The sequence below is a fragment of the Marmota flaviventris genome, chromosome 1 (genome assembly GCF_047511675.1).
Source record: "Marmota flaviventris isolate mMarFla1 chromosome 1, mMarFla1.hap1, whole genome shotgun sequence".
Taxonomy (NCBI): Eukaryota; Metazoa; Chordata; class Mammalia; order Rodentia; family Sciuridae; genus Marmota; species Marmota flaviventris.
The window spans coordinates 39,634,562-39,647,654 of record NC_092498.1 but is presented as its reverse complement, the minus strand read 5'-3'; the positions used below and the strand labels follow the sequence as shown (position 1 = coordinate 39,647,654).

General features: G+C 33.2%; 1 protein-coding gene across 1 annotated transcript in view; it reads left to right on the top strand.

Annotated features, from left to right (window-relative positions):
* The window catches only part of Thsd7a (thrombospondin type 1 domain containing 7A), a 395,278-nt gene that overhangs the window by 343,428 nt on the left and 38,757 nt on the right, over positions 1–13,093 (top strand). The gene's annotated exons all lie outside the window — the stretch shown is intronic.

Here is a 13,093-nt window from a genome sequence, read left to right as displayed (position 1 = left end):
AAACTGAACACAGTGGAGCACCACATGATGTTTCACTTATATCTAACAGGACACTTGGTGGTATCGTCTAATTGTCCAAAGCCAAGAAGTCTGATGGGGCCCATATCCTTAAAAGAATAGGCACAAATGGTTCCAGAAAACTCTTGGAGCTTTTCAAGAGCCTTTTCACTCAGTAGACCCAATAGTCCCCAATGGTCTGTGTACAGAAAGGATTTAAAGAGGAAATAATGTTTGAATTCAAATTGAGATTAAAGTTTTACACGAGACAGACTTTTAACAACCAAACTGGCAAGCTTTGTAATGTGCCCTAAGTATCATTAAGTAGCAGAGAGGAGAGGTGGAAAATAGTAATTGGTGAAAACTCAAACATCTGTTTATTGTCCATCAAGCTGAGATTAGCAAAAAATAAAACCACAACAACAGAACACAGGAAAATGTACATAGTCCTAGAAAACTGGATGCTCTTATTTTCTAAAGCAAAATAGAAAACGAAAATGCACTGATAATTGAGTTGCAAAAAGTTTGAATCGTGGCCATCCTTGATCAAAGTATATACTGAACTCCTTGAGTTTTTTTCCTTAACATGGGCAGCATTAAACGATATTTGTCCACTATTCTTTTATTTTAATACATCTGTTTTGAATCACAGATGTGTTGTAATTGTATTCTCAAGCACTAGTTAATGAACTCCAACCTTTTTGATAGAGATGACCAAAAAAGAATGAGTTAAATGGCTAGGAGCTAGGTACACTACCCTCCAGCCTTGCCAAAATAACTTCTGCTATTGGGACAAACTAATGGAACCATCTCACATTTACAAACTATCAAGATACCACAGTGACACATTTATTGGAATCTCAAACCTTTCTTTACAATGTTTTCTAAAAACGTTTTCCTTAAAAAAAAAATCATAGAGTTCCTGTTTCATCAAAGTCTAGAGATGTGAACCTCAAATATTCCATGGTATTGAGAATCTAGATATAGTATTTTTCATGTTAACATATGTGCATTAGAAATTGGAGATTATTCCATTCACTTAGAACAGTAACTACAAAAGAAAAATATTTATTATAGACATACTTTGAGAAATGTCTCTAAGAGTAAATGAATATTTTATTTTCTACCTCAAAAAAAGATACTATGTCTTAAATACCAAGAAAAATATAAATTTCCTTCCTATTTTGAGATTATAAAGTAGAAAATCATAATTACTTATTAAAATGTGAAATTCAAGATCACTTTAAAAATGTGTTTCTTTTGGAATGCTGCATATAAGTGTTCACTCACATTTAACTTGTTATGCATAGTTAGCCACTGAGATAATAATTTGTTTATAGAATCACCTGTGAACTTCCAGAATGACTTTAATATATTCTCACTTTTACCCTGATCTGCTAATTAGATGCAAGAGAGCTTAAGTAAGTCACTTAACAATCTTATTTTTAGGGAAAAAAAAAACTTTTAAAATATTCTGTGACTCTAACAAAAAAAAATTGGAATACTTATTAAATAAAAAAATACAAAATTAATTGAAATTGGCCAAAGACAGAAGACTTCTTCCACTGTCAATTCAAAGCACCGGGAATGAAGTACTGTATTCCAAGGATAGGTATAGATAGAAAAAGATGTGTTCATGATAACATTGAACATCATGGGACTTGGGAAAAGATATTAGATCCTTAACTAAGTGAACAGTTCCAATGTAGTTCTTCCATTTGTCCTACATCATTTCTATCCTGCTGAACCTGATCTATGATGAGATATCCAGTGGGATATTTTAGTGTTTACTAGATATTTATTCAGAGTCAAGTCTGCAGCATTGAATCTCTATTGACTAATTTCTTTGGCAATTACTACTTTCCTTAATCATGTTTTCTCAATTCTGATGGTATTTGTAAAATGTTATAATTTTGCCACTCTATCCAAGTCATGCTTGCAATCTCCATGACAACTGCCTTCTCCCTGCCAAATCAGCTTTCAAGATGAGGTGGAAGTGGGCTTTCAAGTGGCCTTGAAGAAGATGTCTCTTCCTCCTCTCCATTTAAACATAAAGTTGATCCCCCTGTGTGCTCAGTACAGTTACACTAATCCCCTATGAAACAGTGGCCTTGGGACATTTCTGTTCATCTGTGGATCATGTTATCAGTAATTACACAGATAAAACAGTTTGACTGTCACCAATTTAATTATATATTATTTTAGACTGTTTCCCATGTGGTCATTTTTTTTTTACATCTTCAACTTGGGGCACGATTTTATTTTAATAGCTTGGACTTTCTCATAATAATAGACTCTGTGCTGAAAAGTGATTTAACTACATTCCTAAAAGTCAGATCTTAAGGTATACCTTAGAAGCCATGAAAACCTTCATCCATCCTGATATGTGGTATTAAATATACTTGCAGCAAAAATGTCAATATGCACACATCTGATAAATATTTATGTATGTTGTAATGCATTTGGAGCATTATCTCTCCTAAAAACATAATACAAATAATATATATAGCATTTTGGTATGAAATCTTGAAAGGTGTCACTCTAGCAACAGATTTTTAATCACTCATAAACCAAATTAATTACACATTTTCTACTCACCACTAGTGCTCTTTCCTTTTCTTTTTTGTTTCTTTTCTTTATTCTTTCCTTTTCTTTCTTATTTATTTGTTCTCTCTTCTGCCAGTACTTGGAAATGAACCCAGGACACTGAAGATCTAAATTGATTCATTTTCTAGAAGTTTATGCTTTACTGAGTGCCTAATTTCTTAAGTTAATTACCTTAAAAATTTCACAGAACAAACTTTGAATGGGCAAAGTAGAGGGAGGGAAAAGGAGGGTACATGGGAGCAGGAAAGATGGTGAAATGAGTAGGACATCATTACCCTAGGTACATGTATAACTGCACATAGTGTGATACTACATCATGTACAACCATAGAAATGTAAAGTTGTGCTGCAGTTGTATACAATGAATCAAAACGCAATCTGCTGTCATATACACTTAATTAAATTAATTAATTCAAAAAATTTTCACAGAATAATAGAATATCTGAACCTCTAAAAATCACATTATTTAACCTTGATATCTTAAAGAATCTCAGAGATAACCTAGCTTATGCAAGGTACACATAGACAACATTTCCATTTATGCATAAGTGATAGAATTTTACGCTTAATCCAACTCAGCATTCCAAAATCCCTTATCCTGCTCCATGTTTTACATTTCTATAGCATACATTTATACTATATAACTTACTTATTACTAATAATACTACTAATAAGTATACCTTAATATATAACTTACTTATTACGTTTTTTTTTTTTTTTTTTTGGTGGTGGTGGTGCTGAGGATTGAACCCAGGGCTTTGTGCATGCTAGGCAAGCACTCTACCAACTGAGCTATTTCCCCAGACCTCTACAATTTATGTTTTTATTTCCCATGTCAGTGTAAACCTATGAGGATATATTAGACTATTTTATTTACCAACGTATCCTAAGCTCCTAGAATAATAAATACCAGTAAATATTTGTAGAATTATGAATGGATGAAATGCTAGAGAGAATTTATTTTTCCCTACAAAGAGTTGAGCCCTAGTGGGGCTGCATTTTATCCACAGTCAGGTTATGATGCACTTCTTTTCCATCCCTCCATATCATATTTCTGGGCAATAAACAGATCATTGAGATCACTAAATCTTTTACCAAAAATAAGTACTACATGTGCCAGAAACTTTCTGTGTGATACTGATCAAATATTCAGGTTTTTCTCTACATACTAAGTGGGAGAAGAAATATTAGTAGCACACCTATTCCACTTAATGAGGTCAATAATACCCATTTTAGAAAATCTCTTTGATCCCCATGTAAAGTTTTCTGTTCAGAGTTGCCTGATTCATACAACAGTAGGTTTGGATAATAGATTAACCCGTTGGTTCATGTTGATAACCACTATGACAACTTGGATTTTCCCAAACTGGAAAATTACCAATTTAAAGGGATTGAATTGTGTGTTTGGGATATTTATGTAATTCTACACACTCTCTCTCTGTTAAAATATGGAATAACTCTATTTGATTTATGTGAAAGGGACACTTTAAAGATGAATTAGATAAAAATAGTTGATGCTCCAGTTTTGAGCACTGTGAGCCATATAATTCCTTCTAGACAATTCTCTTTAAACTTACCCTCAGATTTTTTCTCCTTTGGTATTTCACATCGTCAATTTAAGCCATACTGCATAATCAGTAAATATTCTAAGACTGAACTCAATTAGACATGTGATGTTAAATCATTAGTCAGCATCAAGCAAGCACAAAGGTTTATCTCGTGAGTTTTCTTCCTGACTCCACATTGTTCAATATGCATAACTCTCCTGTTGCCTAAAAGTAAAATATTGCTGTTGATACCTATCAAATATTTACTAACAGAGGGAGAACATGAGGAATCTCAATAATTGGCTATTAGATTAAATTACTGTCACCAAATGTTTTCCTCAAGGGCCAGATAACAGACACGTTTGTCTTTGCGGACCAGAAGGTCTTTGTCGCAACTACTCAGTTCTGCATTTGTAGCATGAAAGCTGCCGTGGACAATAATATGTGAGCAGATGAGCTGGGCTGTGTCCCAATAAAACTTCATGTACAGAAACAGGCTGCCAGTATAGGCTATCAATATCACAGGGATCAAATCCTTGCTACTAAAATGTGCTCTGTGGACCAGCAGTATAAAGATCATTGAGAAACTGATGGAAATTCAGCAACACAGCCCAATCTCAGACCTACTGAGTCAGAATCTGAATTTCATCAAGATCCATAGGGGGTTCTCCTGCACATTAAAAAGTTTGAGTGCACTGGATCAAACAGTCACTCACAGGTACTGTAGCTCAGTAGGAACCAGGGGTTTGCACCTGATAGAGACAACATGTGGATTTATTGCCCCTCCTGAGGATGGTGCCTTCTTGGGCCAAACAACAAACACTTTCATGTAACAGTTCACTTGATTATGAGTCATGGAAACTTTTGATATTTATGAAGATTAATCTTCATACGGTGAAGGCTATTTAGGTATAATTTTGAAAACAGAATAAATCCATAGAAACTTTGGTAGAAAGAATATTGGCAATTTAAAGATTACCCTGAAAGGAAGTGCTGAACTTCAATCCAGGAGGAATAGTTTTAGGGAAAATTTGGAGATTATCTCCTTAATCATAACAAATAGTAGCAAAAGTATAAAACATTCCAATCTCCACATTTTTCTTCCTCCTGTTTTATTAAGCCCATATAATATATTGAGTACTTATTGTAAAATTGGTTGCAAACACTATGAAAACATCAAAGCTCAATCAGATTTGTCCCTTAGAAAACATTCATATTTTGTCAAAGAAATTCTACATTAACTGAACTTTAATCAATACAACGATTCTATATTTTACAGCTCAATATTTTTAAGTATTTTACTATGGTACTTTTCATATATAAAGAGAAAAAAATCTTAAAATTATGAAAACAACATAAGTCAATATATCTGTCAAAATATCACAACATACCTGTTAAAATATCAAAGGAGAAAAAGTATCTTCTTCCTTTCTGTTAGAGAAATATGAAAGAGTTCTAGACTTTACCACTGTATTTGTAAACAGAATACAAATTCTATTAAAGTGTTGGGCATATTTTTCTTTGAGATTTCAATAATCATGTTCCAGTGCCTCTAAGATGACAGAATGTTCTATTGCCATGTGGATATCATGCTGGTATCCAGATAAGTCTAATACTTTTTGTAGGTCATCATACCCTTTAATTATTTACATTTGGTCTCTAAAAAGGTAGTCACAAGTTAAGAGTTCACAATAGTTTGTCTGATGTCTCATTAGTGTAATATTAATTTCTCTGTAACATTAATTTTAATAGTGATTTGTATTGTCTTCCATGTTTTCTCCCTTTACCTGCTATCCTGACAAATGACAATGCAGAGACCTCCTCAACATTAATGAATGACTTTAGCAATTGTTTTTACAAGCATATGTGGGGCTCAACCTATGCCCATTTAAGTCTGATATTTTGCAGAAAGCCTCACTAGCATCCAAAATTACTTGCATAGGATTTGCTTCATAATTTGTACCATAACACTAATAATTAGAAGAAAAAGAAGGCCCTATAAATTTTAGAAATAAAGTACAAAGCTTTTAATAAAAATTTTCATAAATATACAGATTTAACATTATTTCCTAATAGCATAAGCTATCTTCATCCTTATTTTACAAGCCTCTCACAGTACTGACACAAATTATGTAGATATTATGTTTCAGTGACCCTCAAAAACTACTGCTAGGAACTGTGAAGAGCAGGTACTGTCTTCTCAGTCAGGGACTCTAGAACACATGCAGGTGTGGACTTATTTCTATTAGAATTGGTGGGAACAGAAAAGATCCATCATCAAAAATTTAGAAAAGAAATACATTTTGAATGATTAAAAATATTAATATAATGCCCAATTTACAAATCGATTTTAGTTGAAGGGTTTGTGGTTTTAAGTCATGTATTAAATTCAAGATATGTCTGGTAAAAATACTTATGAGCATGGGTAGAGTAGATTCTAAGGATAACCGCTTGACCATTCAACTGTAATACAACTGAACACGTTACTGTTTGTAATGGATTCTAGCAGAGATTATAAAGGCTTAATCTTACAGGTTAATAGAAATAAACTGGAACAAGAAATTGTTCTTTATCATGGTGGCTATTTGAGGAAAAATGCTTAATTAAATCAGAGAGAAAAGGCAATAGAGTCTTATAAACAATTTTGAAAGGGAGTCCTAATTTCTCCCAAAACTTTTTCAGTTGGTAGAATTTATTTAATGTCTAATCCATTTCAAACTTTCAGCTCCTCGTTCGATAGCATGGATACACAGCTAGTAGTGCCTTGGCAGTTATCATTCACAACCAGGATTTTTTTCCCTTTCAAATGTAAAAGAGAGGCAGAGGTGAGGGACTGACTTTTCCTGGGGTAACTAGGCATTCAAAGAGCCAGGTAAAGAAGGAAAGATGTCTAAGGACACTTAGGTACATAGAGAAAGTAGTTGCCTAGGGTCTAATTTAAATCAGTTGTGGGTTCCAGCACTCTTTTCTCACATGGGCTCCCTGAGGGAGCACACTGGAGCTGATGAGGGAGAGACTAGGAAAATTTCCTGCAGCTACCATTCATGTCAGGTGTGACAGAAAAGCGTCTGCCATTATCATTTAGTTCTCTATGCTCTGTCCCTGACACCTCAACTCATCTATCTACTTAATAATGTGGTTTTCAAACTAGGTCCACAAAGCCCCTCAGGCTTCACTGACAAAAATAGTCTCCAATATATCCCATGTACTTATTTGACTTCCTTTTCAGTTTTTTTAGGATGAAAGGGTTCCACTGCTTTATATTTAACTGCCAAGAAAAAAAAAATTATTATTTGCGATTACAAACAATTAAAACATAAAAATTTTGTATTTTGTTGTCATCAGTAATCTCTGTGTAATATTTTACTTTCTGTCCTTTCTACTGTCTCTAAGCTCCTGTTCCTTCAAATGTCATGGCATAAAGCTGATTTCAGTGAAATAACTATGAAGGATAATCTTGCTTATGTCTGTGGTAGTTGTTTTCTTTATATATATATAAACACAGAATTGTTCAATATTTATATTGTGCTACAATGTTTTGTGGTTCACGAAGATACAGAATGGCCTGTATGAATCCAGACATAGATTCCCAATTTATTAGTAAAACTCTGCACATCCAAGACTTCTAGAGAAGCTCTATATCACATTAGTTAATTCTTCTCATTCCTAAAATCTCTTATCCTATTTCAGAGTGTCATCAAAATGGTCAAGTAGTAAACCAAGTCTTAAGCATAAGAAATATGTTTTGCATAAATGCATGAAGAAGACATTGTATGTTAAGCATAAGCTGTATCAGTGGGCTCATAAGGTAAACCTAAAATGTTTCCAACAAATTTGTGCACATTTTAATTTTTTTTAAATGACAGCGGAATGCATTACAATTCTTCTTACACATATACAGCACAATTTTTCATCTCTGGTTGTATATAAAGTATGTTGACACCAATTCCTGTCTTCATACGTGCACTTTGAATAATGATGTCTATCACATTTCACCATCCTTGCTAATCCCCTGCCCCCTCCCTTCTCCTCTCACCCCTCTGCCCTATCTATAATTTATCTATTCCTCCCATGCTCCCCATTCCTATCCCACTATGAGTCAGCCTCCTTACATCAGAGAAAATATTTCACCATTTGTTTTTTGGGGATTGGCTAACTTCACTTAGCATTATCTTCTCCAATGCCAGCATTTTAAATTTTTTAAAGAAAAATACTCACTTGTACTTGCCAACCATGTATATCACATTTCTGAAGAGTTGCTTTGAAAGCCCATATATTCCTTATAGGAAATTTTAGGTACTCTGCATATAAAACAAAATTGACCCCCTTTGGTCTTTTAAATAAACATTTTCTTTAAATTCAAGAAATTTATCTACATTATAACTTTCCCTTCCCTTTGTTAAAGTTCATTTCTTGCTATTAAGTATGAAAAAATTAAGTCTCTTAAGATTTTGAGGTTTTTGTTTTGGGTTTTGTTTTAATTTTGGTTAATTTTTCATTTTCTTCTATATCTAGAAATGGACATAAAAAGTAACCACTTTTTTATTTTAAAATCTTAGAATTCTGTATGGTTTAAAACATGAGCCCAATTTTAAGTCATTCCAATTATAACCTATCTGGATGATCTATTTCTCACTGGTCCAGCAAGATGCTCTGGAAAAAAAATAAAATAATTATGGAAATGCAGCATCTGAGTCATTCTAGACATTCACAGTTCATATCAGGGGAAAAAATTTTTTAAAAGGCCAGGTAAAGAAATCTGTTTGACTCAGTTGAACATAGCAGTTGTCTAACTTGCCACAGAACACTTTTTTTAATTAAAATTATGTTTAACTCCAATTAGAATCCAACAAACTAATGTTTAAACATCATTTTTGGAAATAGTTTTATGGCAATATTAGATTTTCATTGATTAAAAGAAAGGTGCTGTGCATTGTATCATATTAAAAATAAATAACCTTAATAGTCTTCAAAGTTAACTTGTTTCCCATTACTTTCTCTTATAATCTGAATCCCCATCAAATATATTTCTAGCAGTTTGGGAGGCTGAGGCAGGAGGATCACAAGTTCAAAGCCAGCCTCATCAACTTAGCAAGGACCTAAGAAACACAGCCTAAGACTCTGTCCCTAAATAAAAAATATTTAAAAAGGGCTGCAGATGTGGTTAAGTGCCCTGGATGGGTTCAATCCCCAGTACACACACACACACACACACACACACACACGCACACACACGCACACACACATAATATATATAAATGAATAGGAATGTGCCTGGTCATTGGGTAGGCTCACAGTATTGAAATGACAATAGTAACAAAATCCTACAAGCATTCATACTGATGTTGAAATTTTCTGAGAAAATGTACAAGTACTTTGCAGATATGAAAAGATGTTTCCATATGTATAAAAATAAATAATCACAAATAAAATTATATTTAAAGTAACATTTCATTATAATTATGTAAATTTACCTGAGCATTTTACTGTGATATCATTATCCAATATTGATTCATAACTTTTCATTGAATATATGAGTTGGGGAAAACATTGAAATATTGAAGTTTGGATATATACACAGTTGTTGGATTACCCCAGAGTATCAAATTACCAATTCTTAATGTGTAATTGCTAAAAATATTCTGTCCAACTGAAAAGTTTTACAAAATGATTTTTTTTATAAATTTTTCATACCCACGAGGACCACTGTAGATAACAGTCTAGTTAAATTGTCTTGTCCTTGGTTGCAGTTATATGCTTATAATACACATTTAAGTCAGAGAGACTTCTGAAGTTGCTTTTGAAATCAATCCAGATGTTTCAGATAGTGTGCCAGACTTACTCATTTACATAGTTGTAAATCAGAACTAACCAATATTGTCCATGTGCTTTCAAAATGAATTTTTTAATCATCAGCGGCACAATTCACTAATTGTGAGGGTAGTTGAAAGGTATCTTATCTACACATTCATAATTCAAGTAAATGATGTGAATTCATATATCTCAAAGAAAATACTCCTCTATTTGACATTTTAAACTAGCCAGTGTTGTGTATTTGTTTCAACTTGAAACAACAGTCAGAACAGATATAGAATGCGAAAATTATGATCAGAAGTCAGGAGTCTAATTTTCCCATGTGTCAAATTCAGCATTGAACTACTAAAAGTTTTAACATCCTCATTGTGAAGTCATTTATTTTATTCCAGCATTCCTCAGAAACCATAAATTGCTATAAGATGCTAGCAGTTTATTCAGCCTTAAAACGTTTAAATGTTTCTCTGTCTTTCCATCCCCCATGGTTGTTTGGTGTTAATTGCCCTCAAAAAAAAAAAAAAATCTTAGCAGAGAAGGCAGGGGAATGCTTATCTAGCAGTTCATCAGTAGCATTAAGGATTTTAATGGTGCTAGATAAACATGACAGGCAATTATTGAATGTTGTTACACATTGGGAAATAAAAATGGATGCTGAGCAATATACTCTTTTGCTATTTTTGTCTTTATCTTAGCTTCTAATTTGTATCTTTTAACAATTTAATTGAGTTTCATTTGAGAGAGGTTTTCTGAGATATGCTATTGGAAAACCAGACATAAAGTTTTATACCTTCCTCTTCAGTAAAACAATGTGAAGTCATACTTGCTAAATCTCTCTAATGCCATCATGGTTGAGTGACAAAATGGAAAGAAAGAACTCTTGCTCTGTGAGTAGTGGTATGAAAGATCTTGTGATTCTCTTTTCAGTTATAATTATTGAATAATAAAAAATTGGAGGTTTACTTTTGGCAGTCGTTTTAGAGTTTTAAAGGTAGAAAAATGGGATTCTTCTAGAAACATTTTAATAACTTATTACCATTAATACCATTAACTTCTAATATTATTTTGCCAAATCTACTGATAATATTTTTGAAATGATTGGGATTTTTTTTTCAGTGTTGGAGATTGAACCTATTGGTGCTCTACCACTGATCTACAGCTCTTTTTTCTTTTCATTTTGAGACAGGGTCTTGCTAAGTTGCTGAGGCTGGCCTTGAGCTTGTGATCCTCCTGCCTCAGACTCCCCAGTAACTGGAATTACAGGCATGTGCCAGTGCACTGAGCATGATTGTGATTTTTTTCTGAAATTCATTGTATATTTACAAATATTTTTAAATTATATGATCACAGAATCTCATTGATTCGGCAATGACTTTAGACATTTTTACAGTTTGATTCCACTTATTTAGCTATTATAATTAAGACAAATTTTACTGGCCCAATCAGGAATTGTTTTTTAAGCATCTCATACTATGTTAAAGAAATTTATTTACTGGCTCTGGTGTAGAATAAAGGAAATAGTACTTGAAATAAATTTCAACTAAAAATATTTGGGAGTGGGGATTTATTTTGCAATCTCAAAACACAACTAAAGTCAGAGTATGATCCTTTTTTAGTGCGTTAGAGCTATTGGGATTCATTTTTACATGTTTATAAGTGTATATGACATAGTTTTCTCCTCCATCCCTAGTACTACTCCCTTCCTTCCCCTACTCCCTTCCCCTGATCCTCTGCCTCTACTCTACTGATCTTCCTTTCATTATGTATTGAAAAATACCTATGATTCTTATAATTTTAGTGAACATTATTGTAAAGTATTCCTTCAATTCTTTGTTGGACTCTCCTCTAGATCACTACCAATACTTCAGAGCCTTCTTCAATAATAGAAATACATTCAAAACTCAACATTGGCATCTTCTTTCTATCTTCAGTATTTCACAACTGATAAAACCCAACAGGCACGTCTACCCTCAGGAGATTATTTGGGACTAATCCCCTCTTTAAAAACTCTTTCATTGCAATCAGCTTTCCATACCAAATTTGTGATCCCATTAAAAATATTTTATACTTTCTTACAATAAGATGATTAAATACATACCCTCTGACACATTAGTTCCTCTCCTAAGAATACTCAGAAAAAAAAATGCATTCTTATGTTTACCAAAAGTTGTGTTCCAGAATGTTCATAGCATCACTATAAACAATAGCCCCTTAGCTAAAACCGCCTAAATACTCACCAATAACAGAATGAATAAATGCACCATAGCATTTTCACACAATAGAATGTTGCATAGAATACATGATCCTCGAGAAGTGCAACAACATGGATAAATCTCTCGCATCACAAAGAAGAGTGAAAGGAGGCTAGCACAAATGGGTATGCACTCTGTGGTTCTGTTTACATAAATTTAAAAAGTAAAACTATTCTACATTGTGAGAAGTCAGGATATCAGTTGCCCTCCTAAAAAACAAAGGTAGTGATCGGAAGTGAACACAATAGAGGTTGTTGGATCATTAGTTCATGACATGCCCAGTGAACTTTATACCAACGAGAGATGCTCTCTTGGGTATAGGGACTATAATAAAAGTTAAAATAGATAATGTATATCATTAACAAAATATGGGAGATAATATAAAGATATGCCACAAATCTATTTCTCTTCCAGATTTTATTTGCTCTCCCTGTGTCTTACAAGAGTATTCCCTAACTTCGGTCCTACACACTTCCACACACACAAATGGGTACAGGTGAAACTGGTGAATCCGAGATAGGCTTAATGGGCTGTATCATTGTCAGTATCTTAGTTGAAACTATACTCTAGTTACCATTGAGGTAATTGGGAAAACATCTACAAAGAACTTTTGTCTTATTAGCGTTTCAATTACATGTGAATCTGCAACTATCTTGACAAAAAAAAAAAAAATCAATTAAATCAGATCCTATCCCAGATGAACTATATCTGAATGTCTGAGGGTGGTAGAAGCCTAAACTTTTGAAGTTTCCTAAGTAATTTATAGTTAGGCAGAGTTAGGAAAATTGTAACAGTTGGCTAGCATTTTAAGCACAATTTAAATCCAGGAAAAGTTGCTCAAAAGCTTATAGATTAAATTTGGCATTTTGGTTTAAAGGTA